The sequence below is a fragment of the Schistocerca gregaria genome, chromosome 5, assembly GCF_023897955.1.
Source record: "Schistocerca gregaria isolate iqSchGreg1 chromosome 5, iqSchGreg1.2, whole genome shotgun sequence".
NCBI lineage: Eukaryota > Metazoa > Arthropoda > Insecta > Orthoptera > Acrididae > Schistocerca > Schistocerca gregaria.
In genome coordinates, this window is record NC_064924.1 from 211,747,051 (window position 1) to 211,767,852 (window position 20,802).

At 44.5% G+C, this 20,802-nt stretch overlaps 1 protein-coding gene and 1 pseudogene across 1 annotated transcript in view; both read right to left on the bottom strand.

Moving 5' to 3' along the window:
• LOC126272401 (retinal homeobox protein Rx1-like) overlaps positions 1 to 20,802 on the bottom strand; it is a 343,405-nt gene that overhangs the window by 274,458 nt on the left and 48,145 nt on the right. The window lies entirely within an intron of this gene.
• LOC126274501 (5S ribosomal RNA) lies at positions 947 to 1,064 on the bottom strand (annotated as a pseudogene).

A 20,802-nucleotide genomic window follows, 5' to 3' on the forward strand; every position in this document is an offset into this window, starting at 1 on the left:
TTCCATTAGCGTGACCTTCCTTATACAGAAGGATCATGTCGGGGTATTCTGCAAACGTCTACTCAACCGTGTTGCTCTAACCCTCGCAGACACGTGAATGTCGGACGAAACAGGTCAGAGAGGTAAGACGGACGTCAAATGACATCAACCAATCTGACGTAACCACCCCCACACAGATACCCTGTTACAAAGCTACACAGAAAACATGTTTTCAAACGGCTGTAGCACGAAAGTGGAACGTTTCCAGACATGGGTTTCTATTCAAAGTATTACGTACCCACTCCACTCTAAAAGTCCTAGTAGTTTGTAGCGGAAATTTCCGAGCATCCTGTGTATAAAGGCTATTTTCTTTGACAGTCCGATCGATCGCGAAATATAAACCATAGTGAAAATGAAAAATGTTTTATTTGCAAGATTTAGCTAACGTTTCAGCTACATCTTTACATGGTCGCCACTCCGACTTAGACATTTGTCGTAGTGTTATACCAACTCTCCAATACCCTCGTCATAGAAGGCAGCAGCCTCTACTGTCCACGAATTCTGTGCGCTGGTCTGCAGCTCGTTTTATTTGCCAAAAAGCTGCTCTAATAGTCAGCGGGTCCTGTGAGTAAAGAGATGAAAATTAGAGGGGTCCAAGTCCAGGCTGTGTGGTGGGCAATCATATACTTTCCATTGAAAAACCTGCAGAAGCGACTTCGTTGGAGCTGCAGTGTGCAGCAGAGCATTTTCATGAAGAAGTACAACGCACTCCGTCTTCAGACCGCAGGTGGCCCACCGAGACAATTCGACCGCCGTGTCATCCTCAGCTGAGGATGCGGATAGAAGGGCCATGTGGTCAGCACACCGCTCTCCCGGTCGTTGTGATGGTTTCCTATCTCCGGAGCCGCTACTATTCGGTCGAGTAGCTCCTCAATTGGCATCAAGAGGCTGAGTGCACCCCGAAAAATGGCAACAGTGCATGGCAACCCGTATGGTCACCCATCCAAGTGCCGGCCACGCCCGACAGGGCTTAACTTCAGTGATCTGACGGGAACCGGCGTATCCACTGCGGCAAGGCCGTTGCCCAAGAAGGACAATGCCATAACAATATGCTTATTCACTTGTTCTGAATTTCGCATATCATTTTCTCGAATCGTTTGATCCACTCACTGAACAATATCATCGGCTAACACACGCTTCCTTCCCTGATCGCTTGCATCATGGAAGTCTGCACATCCTGCTTTGAAGTTCGTGTACTACTGCCGCACTTCAATGTCACGCATGACAGCTACGTTATGTGGGCTGCATGAAATCAGGCGGAACAACTCAGGGTGAAGAAATCGAATGACAGCACGAACTTCACATTTGGTGAGAGACCATGTTGTTCCAGGCATCTTTACTTGCTCATAGTGTGTTCAGAACTGAAATACGCAACGTGACGCGATCGACGGGCATACTACAGACACTGCAGCAACACATCTGCACAACGCTTCATCGAATTTTCTCTGCAGTTTTAGTTTCGTGGCCGATCGGACCTTGGGGAAAAAAGAAAAAGAAACTCGTATACGCTGATAAGCCAAAATATTATAACTTGCGTGTTGGAACACCTTTGGAATGCCGTACAGCAGCTAATTTGTGTGGCATTGATTCTACAAGTCCGTGGTACATTTCCGCCTGACAGGGTCTAAACGTTACTCATCGGGTTCAGATCAGGCGAATTGCTGGCCAAGAAATCGATGTGAGCGCACAGTAATTCTTCTCAAAGCGATTCTGGACCTGTGACATGAGCAGTTGTTCTGCTGAAGGATGCTATGACCGTTAGGATAGACATCAAGTATGAAGGGACACAGGTGGTACGCAATAAGGTCGGTGTGGTCCACAGCTGACATGGTACATATTATTACTACCATAGGGCCCATTGAAGCTCAAGTGAATGTCCCCAACAGCATAACACTACCCCTCCCCCCTCCTCCCCCCGACACACGTCCTTGGCACGGTGCATGTGTCGAACAGCAACTCGCGCCTGGATGTTGTATCTGGGCACAACCATGACCTCTTGCAACAAAAAACGTCATTCATCCGACCTACCGACACATTTCCAATGATTTATGAACCAGTCTCGATGCTCCCGTGCCTTCTGCAGTGGTAACTGACACTGTTGTTGGTCAGCATGGGAACACGTAGAAGTCGGCAACCCCATGTTCAAAAACGGTCTGCCCCGAAACACTTGTTCGTGCACCGTCATCGCACTCTGTCGCCAGGTCTGTCGCACATCGCAGCGTATCCTGCTTTATAGAGTGGGCGATGTTCCAACCTCGTTGGTGAGGCGTGCGCGTCGAAAACAAAGTCACCCACTCATGGTTTCACCGCCCTCCTACCACTTTCCATTGACGATTATAGTAGTAGCACGACAAAAGCCGAACAACTTCGCCGTTTCCGAGATATTCGTTCCTAGGAACCGGGAAATAACCATCCGCTCTTTGTCAAAGTCACTTACGTCAGTGGATTTTCCTATTGCACCTGTTTTGCCGTTAGAATGTTTCGCCATTCATCTCTGCTCCGGCCGCTTACTTTCCTTACCGCGTCATGTGTCCGGAAAGCCACTCATCAGAATGTATATGGCGTCAGCCGGTTCCCATATGATGATAGCAAGACAAAAACGTATTTTCAAATTTTCTTTCTCAATGTTCAGCTCAAACACAGGGAATATTAAAAAGGATCGTCCTATTTGACACGTCTATATTTCTGAAACTAATAAACATATACAATGAATTTTATTTTTTGACGAACAGAAAAATCAATTTTTTTCCATACCTTTTCGTAGGTGTGCGATATGCCTCCTTGAGGTGCACGGCGTATGTCAATGCGGTACTCAAATTTTTCCGTAACACTGCAGCGAGCATGTCTTGAGTTACAGCTTCCGCAGCTGCTGTTATGCCACGTCTCAGTTCATGTCTCAGTTCATTCGTCGTTGTTGGTAACGGAGGCACATAAGCAGAATTTTTTATTAACCACTACAGGAACTAATCGAATACAGTCAGGTCCGGTGACCTTGGAGGTCAGTAATGTAAGGCTGAATCATTTGGTCCAGTGCAACCGATCCACTGTTCAGTAATTATTTGATTTCAAAATTCTCGCACTTGGTCACGCCATCGTTTAATTCTATGTGATGTAGGAGGATCCACACCAACCTACTGCGAAAGTCACGCTGAACTTTTATTACTGACCCACACTCCGCAAAACGTAAAACACAAAACGCTGTCTGTTGTTCCGACACCAATTTTACTAGACTAAAGTGGGCGCACACTACTGCTACCAAGCGGGAACCACGTAAAACTCGAGAGTTTGCCCTTTCCAACAGTATATTGTTCACGCACAAATGTCCAATAACATAATAGTTAAGATTTTTTAACATCTGTTTATTTTTCTTGATACTCCCTGTACTTTTATGGTGACCTGCATCTGACGAACAAAAATATTAAAAGTGCCTATTTTTCACAGTAGTAATTGCGTATTGGAGATTCCTGCATCAATATTCGTAACATGTTCTTTGGAAATGTCCTTATCGCCGGCTGATGCTCCAAAAACTGAACCACGAAACAAATACTGTTTTCGTTGCAGGCGACCATAATGAACTCCTTTCCTGATCATGTTACAATCACATTCTCTCCCCCACTAGAACATCGCTTTGTCTCTAATAAAGATCAGCATTGCTTGGTAATGGAGTGTGTTTTGAGGGTTAGCTGTTTGTAGCTGTTCATTTGATAACGGAGATACAATTTTGTCACAGGTGTGAATTTTAGGACAGTTCAGAAATCATTTAGTGTCACCAGACTGCTCCATATGCTTAGGACACTTAATAACATACATCTACTTCTACGTGATTACTCTGCTATTTAGAATCAAGTACCTGGCAGAGGGTTCGATGAACCACCTTCAAGCTGTCTCTCTACCGTTTCACTCTCGAACGGCGCTCGAGAAGAACGAGCCCTTAAATTTTTCTGTGCGAGGCCTGATTTCTCTTATTTTATCATGATGAACATTTCTTCCTGTGTGGATGGGTGCCAAAAGAATGTCTTTGCAAATCGGCAGAGAAAACTGGTGACTGGAATTTCATGAGAAGATCCCGTCGCAACGAAAAACGCCTACGTTTTAATGATTGCCACTGCAACTCACGTGTCATGTCTGTGGCACTATCTCCCCCATTTCGCAATAATACAAAACGAGCCGACCTTCTTTGAACTTTTTCGATGTCATCCGTCAGTCCCACCTGATGTGGATCCATACTCCAAAATGGGACGGACAGATGTAGTTGGGTAGATTCTTCAGTAGATCTGTTGCACCTTCCAGGGATCTGCCAGTGAATCGCAGTCTTTGATTTGCTCTACCCAAAACATTATCTATGTGGTCGTTCCAGTTTAGGTTGTTTGTAATTGTAATCCCTGAGTATTTAGTTGAATTTACAGCCTTCAGATTTGTTTGACTTATCACGTAATCGAAATTTAGCTGATTTCTTTTAGTACTCATCTGAATAACTTGACACTTTCCTTTATTCAGAGTCAATTTCCACTTTCGCACCACACAGATGTCCAATCTAAATCTTTTTCAATTTGTTTTGGTCATCTGATGACTTAACAAGATGATGAATGACACCATCATCTGCAAATAATCTGAGAGGGCTACTCAGATTGTCTCCTATCTCGTTAATATAGATGAGGAACAATAGAGGTCATATAACATTTCCTTGGGGGACGCCGGGTTTCACTCTGTTTTCTGTTTCACTCGATGAATTTCCGTCTGTTACTACCAACTGTGACCTTTCTGACAGGAAACCACGAATTCAGTCGCACAACTGAGGCGATATTCCGTAGGTACGCAGTTTGGTTAGAAGACGCTAGTGACGAACGGTGCGAAAGCCTTCTGGAAAAATATGGAATCAATTTGACATCCCCTATCGATAGCACGTATTACGTCATGAGTATAAAGAGCTAGTTGTGTTTCACATGAACGATGTTTCCTAAATCCGTGCTGACTATGTGTCAATAAATCGTTTTCTTCGAGGTATTTCATAAGGCTCCGAGACAGTGTATGTTCCAAAACTCAAGTGCAAATCGACGTTAGTGATATGGGCCTGAAATTCAGCGGATCACTCCTATTTCCCTTTTGGTTGTTGGTATCATTTGAGCAATTAACCAATCTTTACGTACGGAATTTTCTGTGTGCTAAATATGTAGCTATTGGATCAGCATACTCTGAAAGAAACCTGACTGGTATACAATCTGGACCGGAGGCTTGCCTTTATTAAGTGATAGAAGCTGCTTTGCTACACTGAGGATATCTACTTCTATGATTCTCATTTTGGCAGTTGTTCTTGATTGGATTTCAGAACTATGTACTTCGTCGTCCTTGGTGAAGGAGTTTCGGAAAACTGTGTTTAATAACTGTGCTATAGTGACACTGTCATCAGTGACTTCACCATTGTTATCGCGCAGTGAAGGTACTGACTGCGTCTTGCCACTGGTGTGCTTTATATACGACCAGAATCTCTTTGCGTTTCCTGCCAGATTCCGAGACAGAGTTTCGTTATTGAAATTATTAAAAACATCTCGCATTGAAGCATGTTCTATATTTCGAACTTTTACAAAACTTTTCCAATCTTGAGGATTTTGCGTTCTTTTGTATTTGGCGTGCTTTTTTCGTTGCTTCTGCAACAGCGATCCGACCCGTTTTGTGTGCCTTGGAGGCCAGTACCATCACTTATTAATTTATGTAGTCTACATATCTCAACTGCCGTGGATACTGTCTCTACGCTTTTCTACGCTTACGTGATCAAACTGGAAGAATTGGAGACTGTCTCTTAAAAAGGCGTTAAGTGCATTTTTATCAGCTTTTTTAATTAGGTGTACTTTGCGTTTCTTTTTGATGGTTGTGACTATTCAGCCTAGCAGCAACTGCCTTGTGGTCGCTGATCCCAGTATTCGTCATGATACTCCGTATTTGTCCAGGATTATTTGTTGCTAAGAGGTCAAGTATGCTTTCGTAACCATTTACGCTTCGAGTGGGCTCATGAATTAATTGTTCAAAATAATTATCAGAGCAAGAATTCACTACAATTTCAGTTGAAGTTTTATGCCTGCCACCGGCTTTAAACATATAATTTTTTCAGCATATCGAGGGTAGATTGAAGACAACCACCGACTATAATTGTATGAGTGGGGTACCTATTTGAAATGAGACTCAAGTTTTCTTTGAATTGTTCAGCAACTATATCTCCTTAGTCGGGGGTTCGATAAAACGATCCAATTAATAGTTTAGTCCAAGTGTCAGGTATAACATTTATCCACACTGTTTCGCAAGAACTATCTACTTCAATTTCACTGCAAGGTGAACTACTTCTGACAGCAATAAATACTCCACCACCCACTGTATTTAATCTATTCTTTCTGAACACTGTTAGGTAGTTTGCAAAAATTTCGGCACAATGTTTTTCCTTCTTTAGCCAGCTTTCCGTACTTATAACTTCTCACATCAAAATAAGGTTTTGCATCACCTCGGTTCCCAGAACTCCTGAAGACAGGCGTTGACTATGAATATTGTATCGCAGATACTCTATTTGACTGTTCAGAAATGTCACTAAACCCGCCCAAGGATGTAAACAACCATGCATAAGTAGCGCCTATTAGACGGAGGGGGTCCGACAGCCGATCAGTTCCAGTCATTCCACCAAGAAGGAAGAACACGGCTTGTGTTGTCTGCAGGTCAACCATGCCTACAGCCGCAGTTCGATAGCATCCGCCTTGTTACTTTGTACAGCCAGGAAAGGCTCTCAAGAAGGGAAGTGTCCAGGCGTCTCGGTGTGAACCAAAGCGATGTTATTCGGGCGTGGAGGAGATATAGAGGGACAGGAATTGTCAATGACATGCCTCACTCATGCCGGCTTAGGACTACTACTGCAGTGGATAATCGTTACCTACGGATTATGACTCGGAGGAACCCTGACAGCAAAGCCACTGTGTTGAATAATGCTCTTCGTGCAGCCACAGGACGTCGTGTTACGACTAAACTGTGCGCAATAGGCTTCATGATGTGCAACTTCACTCCCGACATCCATGGCGAGGTCCATCTTTGCAACCACAACACATGGAGCGCGGTACAGATGAGCCCAACAACATGCCGAATGGGCCGCTCAGGATTGGCATCGCGTTTCTTCACTGATGAGTGTCGAATATGGCTTCAACCAGACCATCGTTAGAGACGTGTTTGGAGGTAGCCCGGTCAGGCTGCAGGCCTTAGACACACTGTCCAGCGAGTGCAGCAAGTTGGAGATTCCTTGCTGTTTTGGGGTGGCATTATTTGGGGCCGACGTATGCCGCTGGTGGACACGGAAGGTGCCGTACAGCTGTATGATACGTGAATGCCATCCTCCCACCAATAGTGCAACCATATCGGCACCATATTCGCGAGGCATTCGCCATCATGGCCGACAATTCGCGCCTCCATCGTGCACGTGTTGTTAATGACTTCCTTCAGGATAATGATATCGCTCGACTAGAGTGGCCAGAATGTTATCCAGACATGAACCCTATCGAACATGCCCGCAATAGACTGAAAAGGGGCTTTTGATGAACGATGTGACCCACCAACCGCTCTGAGGGATCTACGCCGAATCGCCGTTGAAGAGAAGGGTAATCTGGAGAAACAGTGAACTTGTGGATAATATGCCATGACGAATAGAGGCATGCATCAATGCAAGAGGACGTGCTACTGTTTATTAGGGGAACCGGTGTGTACAGTAATCTCGACCACCACCACTGAAGGTATCGCTGTTTGGTGGCACACATACAGTGTGCGGTTTTCATGAGCAATAAAAAGGGTTATGTTGATCTCTGTTCCAATTTTCTGTACAGTTTCCGGAACTCTCGGAACCGACGTGATGCTAAACTTTTTTTGGTGTGTCTATTAGGGCTTGGAGCTCGGGTTCTTTCCCAGCACAGCTACGGCAGTTTAAAAATACAATACCGATCGTTTCTCCAACTACCTTACTGTGCTTTATCTGCCCCCTTTTAGACGGATGTCCTTTCTGTAGTTTCCTGAGACCCTCTAATCTATTAAATCGCCCAGTCCCTTCCACACAACCCCCGCTGCCCGTGTAGCCGCTTGCTGTGTGTAGTGGACTCCTGACTATTAAGCAGAACCTGGAATCCCACCACCCGATGGCGCAAGTCAAGGAATCTACAGCCTCCATGGTCACAGAACGGCCTGAGCTTCTGATTCAGACCCTCTACTCGGTTCTGCACCAAAGGACCACAGTCGGTTCTGTCGACGATGCTGCAGATGGTAAGCTCCGCCTTAATCATGCAAGCAAGACTGGCAGTCTTTATCATTTCCACTAGCCACCCGAAGCCAGAGAGAATCTCCTCCGAGCCAAAGCGACACACGTTATTGGTACCGACATAGGCCACCAACTGCAGTTAGTAGCACTCTGCACTCTTCATGGCACCCGGAAGCACCCTTTCCACATCCGGAATGACTCCCCTCGGTATACACAAGGAGAGCACACTGGATTCCTTCACCTCCTTGGCAGCTATGTTCCTTAGGGGCCCTATTATGCGTCTAATGTTGGGCCTCCCAACTAGCAGCAAACCCACCCTCTGTGAATGCCCTGGCCTTGTGGGCTGAGAAGCTTCGTCTGGAACAGAGTGGACGACTGCATTCGGTTCAGAGACTCTGATGGGTCGACGTAGGTTTTTTTGCGGGGTACCGGATTCCAAAAGTCCACCGCGTGTATGTCCCTATGCGATGTTCGCTCGGGAACTGGTTGAGATGCATCTGTGTTTATTACCAGCTGCCAAGTTTGAAAGCGATTGTGACTTCGGGATAAGCCTGACATTAGTCTCCAGTCTCTGGCCGACAGGATTCTTTTTATACGACTGCCGTTTATACGCCGTTCTACGAGGCTGCGGGTGCTGCATAGTTCGTTGGAGAAATGTTGGACAGTCCGTCTTGATACAAAAAAACATTCACCTTGCTATCAATCTGTTACATCTCCCCATCGACCTATCTTACACCACTGATTCCAAACAGCCGAGTAGCGCACAAACACACACACACACACGCACACACACACACACACACACACACACACACACACACACACACCAGTTCACTACCATGACTTACGTCAGCCGTGGAGAGCCATGTGACTACCTCTTACCAGTTCAAAATCATTTACGGGACTCCTTAAGCGAATAGTGTACCAACAGCCTTGCCGTAGTGGTAACACAAGTTCCCGTCAGTTCACCGAAATTAGGCGCCTAGCACTTGGATGGATGACCATATGGGTCTGCCGAGTGCCGTTAACAATCGGGCTGCACTCACCACTTGTGAGGCCAACTGAGTATCTACTTGAGTGAGAAGTAGCGGCACCGGTCACGAAAACAACGGCCGAGAGAGCAATAGGCTGACACATGCCCCTCCATATCCACATCCAGTGACGACTATTGACTGTAGGTGACACGGCGGGCGGGCTGTATAGTTGGCCCAACCGAGGCCTGTTCCGACCGACGGAGAATTTTTTTAAGCGACAAGTATGCGCTATTAAGGGAGTGGGCTTATAAAGTCTAACACCAATGTCGTGTCACGGCACAGGTGCAAGTTGCCAATACAGAGTTGGTGTCGCCTGTGTGGTGCAGTCACGATATTGACGACAATACTGTTCCGATGTTATAGGAATTTGCTCTAATTAATCTCTATAATGCATTTGCTTAGGCTTAGTTCTTGAGGAAATGAGAAGGGTATCTGACAGGGATAATGATCTGCCAAAGAATAAAAAATATATCAACGCCTAAGTACTTTTAAACAAATTTATTTATTATTAAATACATTTATATGCGAGGCGTGTGATCAGCAATCCCACTGACACATATAAGTCAGTCGGTAACCATTTCACTATTATTCTGTCCTATTACACATTGACATCACACTGCCCGGAAACAAGAACCACCTAGCTTGTTGCTCGCATCGCTATTATGGCTCTAAGCACTTGACCTTAGCCACAAACAATCCAGAGCTAATAGAGAGCATCATGACTGATACAGGGATTAGTGATCACAAGGTCGTTGTAGCTAGGCTCAATACCGTTTCTTCCAAATCCACCAGAAACAAACGCAAAATAATTTTATTTAAAAAGCGGATAAAGTGTCACTAGAAGCTTTCCTAACAGAGAATCTCCATTCCTTCCGAACTGACTATGCAAATGTTGACCAGATGTGGCTCAAATTCAAAGATAAAGTAGCAACAGCAGCTGAGAGATTCATACCTCATAAATTGGTAAGAGATGGAACTGATCTCCCATGGTACACAAAACAGGTCCGAAAGCTGTTGCAGTGGCAACGGAAAAAGCATGCGATGTTCGGAAGAACGCGAAATTCCGAAGACTGGCTAAAATTTACAGACGCGCGAAATTTGGCACGGACTTCAATGCGAGATACCTTTAATAGGTTCCACAACGAAACGTTGTCTCGAAATTTGGTAGAAAATCCGAAGAAATTCTGGTCGTATGTAAAATACACAAGTGGCAAGACGCACTCAATACATTCGCTGCGCAGTGCCGATGGTACTGTTACCGACGACTGTGCCGCTAAAGCGAAGTTATTGAACGCAGTTTTCCGAAATTCCTTCACCAGTGAAGACGAATGGAGTATTCCAGAATTTGAAACACGAACAGCTGCTAGCATGAGTTTCTTAGAAGTAGATACCTTAGGGGTTGCGAAGCAACTCAAATCGCTTGATAGGGGCAAGTCTTCAGGTCCAGATTGTATACCGATTAGTGTCCTTTCAGATTACGCTGATACAATGGCTCCCTAGTTAAAAATCATATACAACCGCTCGCTCACCGATTGATCTGTACCTACAGATTATAAAATTGCGCAGTTCGCACCAGTGTTTAAGAAGGGTAGTAGGAGTAATCCATCGAACTACAGACGTGTATCATTGATGTCGGTTTGCAGTAGGGTTTTGGAGCATATACTGTATTCAAACATTATGAATCACCTCGAAGGGAACGATCTATTGATACGTAATCAGCATGGTTTCAGAAAACATTGTTCCTGTGCACCGCAGCTAGCTCCTTATTCGCACTAAATAATGGCCGCTATCGACAGGGGATCTCAAGTTGATTCCGTATTTCTAGATTTCCGGAAAGCTTTCGACACCGTTCCTCACAAGCGACTTCTAATCAAGCTGCGGGCCTATGGGGTATCGTCTCAACTGTGCAACTGGATTCGTGATTTCCTGTCAGGAAGGTCGCAGTTCGTGGTAATAGATGGCAAATCATCGAGTAAAACTGAAGTGATATCAGGTGTTCCCCAGGGAAGCGTCCTGGGGCCTCTGCTGTTCCTGATCTATATAAATGACCTGGGTGACAATCTGAGCAGTTCTCTTAGGTTGTTCGGAGATGATGCTGTAATTTACCGTCTAGTAAGGTCATCCGAAGACCAGTATCAGTTGCAAATCGATTTAGAAAAAATTGCTGTATGGTGTGGCAGGTGACAGTTACCGCTAAATAACGAAAAGTGTGAGGTGATCCACATGAATTCCAAAAGAAATCCGTGGAAATTCGGTTACTCGATAGATAGTACAATTCTCAAGGCTGTCAATTCAACTAAGTACCTGGGTGTAAAAATTACGAACAACTTCAGTTGTAAAGACCACATAGATAATATTGTGGGGAAGGCGAGCCAAAGGTTGCGTTTCATTGGCAGGACACTTAGAAATACAACAAGTCCACTAAAGAGACAGCTTACACTACACTCGTTCGTCCTCTGTTAGAATATTGCTGCACGGCGTGGGATCCTTACCAGGTGGGATTGACCGAGGATATCGAAAGGGTGCAAAAAAGGGCAGCTCGTTTTGTATTATCACGTAATAGGGGAGAGAGTGTGGCAGATATGATACGCGAGTTGGGATGAAGTCATTAAAACAAAGACGTTTTTCGTCGCGGCGAGATCTATTTACGAAATTTCAGTCACCAACTTTCTCTTGCGAATGCGAAAATATTTTGTTGAGCCCAACCTACATAGGTAGGTAAAATAAGAGAAATCAGAGCTCGAACAGAAAGGTTTAGGTGTTCGTATTTCCCGCGCTGTTCGAGTGTGGAATGGTAGGGAGATAGTATGATTGTGGTTCGATGAACCCTCTGCCAAGCACTTAATTGTGAATTGCAGAGTAATCATGTACATGTAGATGTAGATGGGACTTAACATCTGAGGTCATCAGTCCCCTAGACTTAGAACTACTTAAACCTAACTAACCTAAGGACATGACACACATCCATGCCCGAGGCAGGATTCGAACCTGCGACCGTAGCAGCAGCGCGGTTCCGGACTGAAGCGCCTCGAACCGCTCGACCACTAGTGACTATTAAACGACAACTTGGCCTGCCTGACGAGAGACGAGTAATATTCATTAATTCTAACAAATGAATGTCGAGCGCTAACTGCTTGAGACAAGGCCCAACTGTCCTTGTTCGATGCTAACCATGGATGTATATCAGGCACTTGTAATAAAATTGCTAGTTATCCATCAATAACGTCTCTGCTGTAGAACTGTTAGTCTCTCACAGATGAAGCTCTACTGCTCCGTCAGTAGCCGCTGCTGCCCAACAATGCCACTAGCCGCTTCCTCGACTTTGATGCCTGGATACTGTTTGGGCACTCCTTCGATACTTCTTAGATAACCTCTGGATAGTTATTAGACATTCCTTGGAGTCTTCTTACATAGTGACCCACCACTGACTCTCGCTATCCTTTTATATACCCGTCGAACACCACTTCCACTAACTTAGATTTTTCCGGGCTTCTGAAATATTCCGTCTGTATGTGACCACATTGATTCCCATCTAGTAAACATGGTTGCTGGTTCGAACTTTCCTACGAGGAGTGCGTGACCCTAGACTTTCGTTTCTTCGCCCACCGTGAAGTGACAACCATATACGTCAGTTGTTTCCAGCCGCCACATGTTCTCTAAATTTCCTGTGCTCCTCTCTGGCGTCACATGAAGCATGCTGGCCTGCCTACCAAGAGCTTGTGGCTGAACCTTTTCTATTGATTTATGACTAAAATATTTCACGGTCACGACGCCAAGTCCACTGACATACGAATGAATATGTAGTTTAATATGTGAAATACTGTAAGGAGGGATCTATGGCTTTGCCATCAAATCCCGCTTTACACATAGTCGACCTCATCTTAACGCACGGCTACTTTATAAATCTACTTTTCATTTAGTATTGGGCTTACTATCAATACTTCTACACCACTATCTAGGTTGTTACTACTAAAGGGAAAGATACCTTTATTACACACTCAGAATTTAAATGGACTGAAAATAATCATTTCGGATTTTAACAAAGTTAAAAACTTTCCTCTTACTTTACTGTTCAAGAAAACAGTGAGTGGACTGAAATTACATGAGCAGCCTTTTAGAGTCAAAGAGAACAACAGATGGCCTCAAACTTATAACAAATCGAAATTCTATAAAGCAATAACTGCGCCCAAAGAAAAACCCTGGTAAAATAAATTAACAGTATTAAACGATGAAAATACTAGTCCATGGAGAAAATCAGCTTTTAAGATTCAAACAATGAAAGAATCACAGAAACAGTTGTAAAATGACAAGAGTTTTAAAAACAGAACAACAAACTTGGCAGCCAAAAATTAGTAATTTGCAGAATACATGCAACCCAAGCTGCCTGAAATGATGGTTGATCCTTCTAACACACTTGCTGCCTGTACGCAAACTTTATTTAAGATGCTGAACTGAAAGTCGGCCGCGATTACAAAAGAAATTCAAATGGTGAGATAAGTCAAAACACAACAACAGCATAACCTTTATCAAGCCTCTAAACAACGATTGTATGCCCAGGTGTACCTGTAGAACGGGGAAAAGACTATTAATTACTACATAACAATTATTGATTACCAGATGTCCGCCCCGATAGCTGAGTAATCAGCGTTATGGATTGGTATCATACGGGCCCAGGTTAGATTCCCAGCTGGGTCGGAGATTTTCTTCCCTCAGGGACTAGTGTTGTCTTCATCATCATTTCATCCCCATCCGGCGCGCAGGTCGCCCAATGTGGCGTCGAATGTAATAAGACCTGCACCAAGGTGGCCGGACATGTCCCGTAAGGGGCCTCCGGGCGAATGACGCCAAACGCTCATTTCTGTTTCCATTACCAGATTCGATGCCAAACAGAAAGTAGACTGGACAGGTATCAAGAAAGCTACAAACAATAGAATGGAATATTTACTCCGTAACTTCAATCATTACTGTGACAACACGCCATTAACAACCTTTATGCCCAAATGAAGAGAAAACGTATCAGTTAAGGTTGGCCTAAATACAAGCAGCACCTTGAATCAGCTATTAATGGCAGTTATCAGCAGAAACATCCATAACAGTAGTGAACTTTAAAAATCTCTTGTCTTAGCGACACAGTAAATCAATGAGAGCGATTTCTTATCATAGATAATTATGCACCCTGTTATGGCTTGAGACAAATACATCAGCTCAACAGACAGCTTAAATAATACTCTCAAGGAAATCAGTTGCAGCTTCTTTTTCTTCCCTTTCTTTAAAAAATACATTATATCGAGACTAGAATCTCACAAAACAGCTTAAAAGGCACATTCTGTATCATACAATGACTAGCGGCACCAGTAAGAGAAGAAGCTTTTGTGTTAGCAGAAGAGCCTACATCGTGTTACGAGTGGAGGCCGAAATACACGCGTTTTAGCTCACGCACGCTGGCGTGAAGAGGGAAGAACTATATTGACGTGAGGTCTGGAACATGACTAGGAGCCGGCCTCGGTGGTCTCGCGGTTCTAGGCGTGCAGTCCGGAATCGTGCGACTGCTACGGTCACAGGTTCGAATCCTGCCTCGGGCATGGATGTGTGTGATGTCCTTAGGTTAGTTAGGTTTAAGTAGTTCTAAGTTCTCGGGGACTGATGACCACAGCAGTTGAGTCCCATAGTGGTCAGAGCCATTTGAACCATTTGAACCATGACAAGGAATGAGAATTCAGAAAGCGGACGTAATTAGTTTGATACTTAACTTTAATCCATTAATGATGAACGTCGCTCTGGACGGTACATGAGTCACAATAGCATCTGTTCAGAATACATCCTTGAAGATAGTATTAATAGTAACTGAATATGGCGCCTTGCTCGGTCGTAGCAAAAGACGCAGCTGAAGGCTATGCTAAACTGTCGTCTCTGCAAATGAGAGTGTATGTACACAGTGAACCATCGCTAGCAAAGTCGGCTGTGCAATTGGGGCGAGTGCTAGGGAGTATCTCTAGACTAGACTTGCCGTGTGGCGGCGCTCGGTCTGCAATCACTGATAGTGGCGACACGTGGGTCCGACGTATACTAACGGACCACGGCCGATTTAAAGGCTACAACCTAGCAAGTGTGGTGTCTGGCAGTGACACCACACAAGCAATTGCAGAGCATGGAGCGAGAGATTACCCACATAGAATCCGCCAGCTTCCCGATACGAAACAAGTACATTCCAGCTAGGCAAGAAGTAAATAATTGACCAGGGCTAAGACGAAACCAAACCATCTTTCACAACCTGTGAACGCTTTAGAAGGGGCTATGACAGGACTAACATGAGCCCGAGTACGTCGTATTACGTCCAAGCAAATACCAAATCCCACTGCTCGGCCGTACGGAGATGTACTACATGTCTCTACTCGGTTCGCGTCCACTTTTTCACTGGCCGCCCGTACTCGCCACAGTACTCTTGTCGCGCAGGCCGGTGTGGCCGAGTGGTTCTAGGCGCTTCATTCTGGAACCTCTCGACCGCTACGGTCGCAGGTTCGAATCCTGCCTCGGGCACGGATGTGTGTGTAGTCCTTAGGTTAGTTAGGTTTAAGTAGTTCTAAGTTTGACGGGACTGATGACCTCAGATGTTAAGTCCAGCAGTGCTCAGAGCCAATTCAACTGTTGTGGCCACTCGAACAACTGGAAAACAACGAACGCGACTGCTATCGTATCGAAAACAGAATCGGTAGGAGCCGCCACAGCTCATAAGACTTCGCAACTCGTAGCAGTAGTCATATGTGAACTAAGGATATTCAGGAGCTCAAGTTTTTTAAATCGATGTTATTGGCCTAGAGGGCGGAGCTCAGACCACATGGTCGCCACGGACGGGGGGCAGTCGTCCGCAAACCAATACCGCACACGTAATTTGATCGTGGTTTTGGTGTTTAGATCTGCTTCAAAATGTAAAAAGCGAATGAGGTTATAATTCTTCAGAAATCTGTAGCTGTACCGAATACCTCTCATTTCAATTTCAGCATTGTGTGAGTGGAGTCCTCTCTGAACAGACTTAGATTTTATGATTGGCAGCGCACGGACGCCATCAACGATACCGTGATATCGTTTGTAGTTTGTATCTGTGCGCCGTACTGTGAACAATACGTAATGAAAGCATAGTAAACCACAGAAACCATATTAAGGATCTTTCTCTTTATTATCTGGCGTCGTTTAAATGCTCTGGTGACCTCTTTGAGAGCTCCGCTTGCTACGGCGCTATTGTCTGAAAGGGGTTTTCTCTCGACAAAGAGGCTAAATCATTGCAGGCCCCGTGTTACAATACTCTTCCGTAGTGCCTCCGGCATTGTACAACAGAATATTAACCCCGTCCTACATCGGGCCACGCGAGAAAAGCTGGTGGTGTCCCACAGCCATTTTGTTACAAGCGACAGAGAAGGATAATAGGTTTATAGAAAGGAATCCCAGCGTACTCAGGTAAATGATATTTCGTGCTGTATCTCATTAATGTTACAGATTGTGTAGACAGGTTCAAACGAAAATTATTCCTGTTTCCTTTGTCAGCAGAGGACAATAGGATTACAATAAGCTGTTTTAATTACGCACATTAACACAGAAATGGAGTTTGATCGCACATTCGGAGCAACTCTTAACTCTCTTGTGCTGACATCCCGCTCTCTTTTTGTCTTTAATTGCACTCAATTCCCGAAATTATTACGTTCCTCTGTACCTGAAAGAGCTGCGTTAGCAGCTTTTGAAGCGGCCGTAAATTAAAAGCAAGGCAGAGAAGAAGACATTTTCGACCGCGAGAAAATAAGTTGCGCCTCAGATCCGCCTGCTTTTAAATCAAAAGGGCGTCGCAAGAATAATACCCTTACGTGGTCAATTAGCAGAATTACAAATTCTAATTTTAACCTCCTCGATGTCTTTCGACTCACCTCTTTAACTGCCTAGTTTTAACTACGAAACAAGATCGGCGGTACTTAGGTTCCTAAGAAAATTTAGCTCCACGAAATTTCTGTTTTTTTGCACAACTTTCTTCACGTTATAAAAATGACTCATATTTACTTCAGGCTACTTTCTTCATTCAATTAGTACATAATATTTAGAAAGAATACATATCCAGCCTGGTTTCCATGTGTATTCATTGAGTTTAATGTGTCCTCTGCTTCATATTATATTGCACTAAGTTTTACCTGACTGTATCTGGTACTTTAATAGTTCTCAGTAAACAATGATAACAGCTGTTTAACTGAAAGCACAGTATTTTACACCTACTGATTCCTTTAGTTTCAACTATATACCACAGGACGCTTTAGACCAGCGTTTTTCAACCGTTTTGAATACGCGACTCCTTTCCAAGTGAAAATATTCTGGCGACCCCCAGGAAGTATGTCAGCGATTTCAATGGCAACGTATTTTATTTCCTTTCTATTGATACTATACTGATCGAGAAATCAAGTGCAATGTGAAAAGTCGCAGTGCTCTGCGGCTAGAGATATACACTTCTGGCCATTAAAACTGCTACACCACGAAGACGATCTGCTACAGAAGCGAAATTTAACCGACAGGAAGAAGATGCAAACGATTAGCTTTTCACAGCATTCACACAAGGTTGGCGCCGGTGACGACATCTACAACGTGCTGACAAGAGGAAAGTTTCCAACCGATTTCTCATACACAAACAGCAGCTGACCGATGTTGCCTAATGAAACGCTGTTGTGATGCCTCGTGTAAGGAGGAGAAATGCGTACCACTTTTATAAAGGGATTGTAGCCTATCGCGATTGCGGTTTATCGTATCGCGACACTGCTGCTCGCGTTGGTCAAGATCTAATGACTGTTAGTAGAATATGTAATCGGTGGATTCAGGAGGGTAATACGGCACGCCGTGCTGGATTCCAACAGCCTTGTATCATTAGCAGTCGAGATGACAGGCATGTTATCCTCGTGGCTGTAACGGGTCATGCAGCCACGTCTCGATAGCTGAGTCAACAGATGGGTACATTTGCAAAACAACAACCATCTGCACGAACAGTTCGACAACGTTTGTAGCAGCATGACCTATCAGCTCGGAGACCATGGCTTCAGTTACCCTTGACGCTGCATCACAGACAGGAGCGCCTGCGATGGTGTACTCAACAACGAACCCAGGTGCACGAAAGGCAAAACGTCATCTTTTCGGATGAATACAGGTTCTGTTTACAGCATCATGATGGTCGCATCCGTGTTTGGCGACGTCGCGGTGAATGCACATACTGGCGTATCACCCGGCGTCATGGTATGGGGTGGCATTGGTTACACGTCTCGGTCACCTCTTGTTCGCATTGACGGCACTTTGAACAGTGGACGTCATATTTCATATGTGTTACGACCCGTGGCTCTACCCTTCATTCGATCCCTGCGAAACCCTACATTTCAGCAAGATAATGCACGACCGCATATTGCAGGTCCTTTAGGGCCTTTCTGGATGTTCGACTGCTGCCCTGGCCAGCACATTCTCCAGATCTCTCCCCAAATGAAACCGTCTGGTCAATGGTGGCCGAGCAACTGGCTCGTCACAATACGCCTGTCACTACTCTTGATGAGTTGTGGTATCGTGTTGAAGCTGCATGGGCAGCCGTACCTATACACGCCATCCAAGCCTTGTTTGACTCAATGCCCAGGCCCATCAAAGCCGTTATTACGGCCAGAGGTGGGTGTTCTGGGTACTGATTTCTCAGGATCTATACACCCAAGTTGCGTGAAAATGTAATCACATGTCAGTTCTAGTATAATATATTTGTCCAATGAATACCCGTTTATCATCTGCATTCCTTCTTGGTGTAGCAATTTTAATGGCAAGTAGTGTAATTATATTCTTTGCCGCGGTAGAGGCGTGGGTGTGAGAAGGGTCAGCGGGAGCAAAGTCGCGCGTTTTCGGTCACCACAATCAGTTGTCCGAGTACGCCAGCAAGTACAGACGTGATGATTGTCTTCGCGGTTTGCTCTGAGCGAGCATAAAATGGACAAGTTTCTTAAATGATCTGTGCAGCCTTCCGCGTCTGGTACAAATGACAGTGGTGGAAGCGAATCAAAATCGAAAATAAATAGTCTTTATGACGACAGTTATTTGAAGTGTGGTTTTACTGTCATGAACAATAAACCTCCATGTGTAATTCACGGCGAAGTACTGTCACGTGAGAGTATAAAACCATCATAGCGTCTACATCACCTTTCAACTAAACATTCCAAGGAAGCTGATAAACCGTTGGATTCCTTAGAAAGGAAACTGGAAACGCATAACAAGCAGCAAACTACTATGATTCAGGTAATAAAATAGTAATGTTATTTGTTGATTTAAAATAGTATTAATGTTTCTGATTTTTTATTCGTTTTTCTGATTTAACAGTATTTTTTATCTGATTTTCTTTATCCAATGTGAAGGAGAAAGCTTTACTGGCCAGCTACCGAGTCCTGTTCCGGTCGTATACCGAGTCACTAAAGCGGGGAAGCAGCATACAGATGCAGAGAATCTTATTTTGCCAGCAACCCGGGATATGGTTAAAATTAGGTAAGCAAGAGGCAAACAAGCTAAAAAGCATGCCACTTTATGATAATACCACTCGACGCAGAAAAACGATATGACCGGTGACATTCCAGAAAGGCTTGTCGAAAAATTAAAGAAAAGTCCACATTTTGCATCGCAGTTTGATGAATCTACTATGTTTCAGATTGTGCTCAATTTACGGTATTTGTGCTCTTTGAATCAGATGAAAGTCTCATGGAATACATTTTATTTTGCAAAGCACACTCTGAGAACACTACAGGCCAGTGTTTGTATGACATGTTTTTAGAAAGCACGCGCAACTGCGAGATTGATTGGAAAAAATGTATCGCCATTTGTAGTGATGGTGCTTAAGTTATGACTGGGCCAAGATTAGGGGTCTACCATTCCGTAGACGACGATATCACTAGACACGAAACGCTAGATCGAACTATGTAAGGACTTTGCAGGAAACAACGTCCGAGTTTTGTCGACGGAAATATCCAGGTATTCAACTGAAGCGATTGAGAGGAATTACAGGATGACTAAACGTGCATGGTCGGTCAGCTGTTTGCAGCCCTGGCCTTCGGAATGCGAATCTGGTACAGTGTGCACAAAACAACTTGGCCTGTAGCTATGCAGATGGCGTGGTAGGGGAGCGGATAAAGGTAGTGGTGGGGGCTTCGTTGTGAACGGCCACTGTTAGGTATGGGAGGTGCAGTTCGACAGGTGAAGTCTAATTAAAAATTTACAGGTTGTGAATAAAAATATGAATACCACAACTTATTAGTATGCCCAATACGGTGTAGAAAACAGTTGGTATTCGAAACCTAATCATCTCATAATATACCAATACAGGTCCTGCGTCATTTTCAAGAGAATGCTGCTGCATTCTTCCAGCAAAATAGTGGCAAGTTCAGGTAACAGTGAGGGAGGTAGATCGCGATCACGGACCTT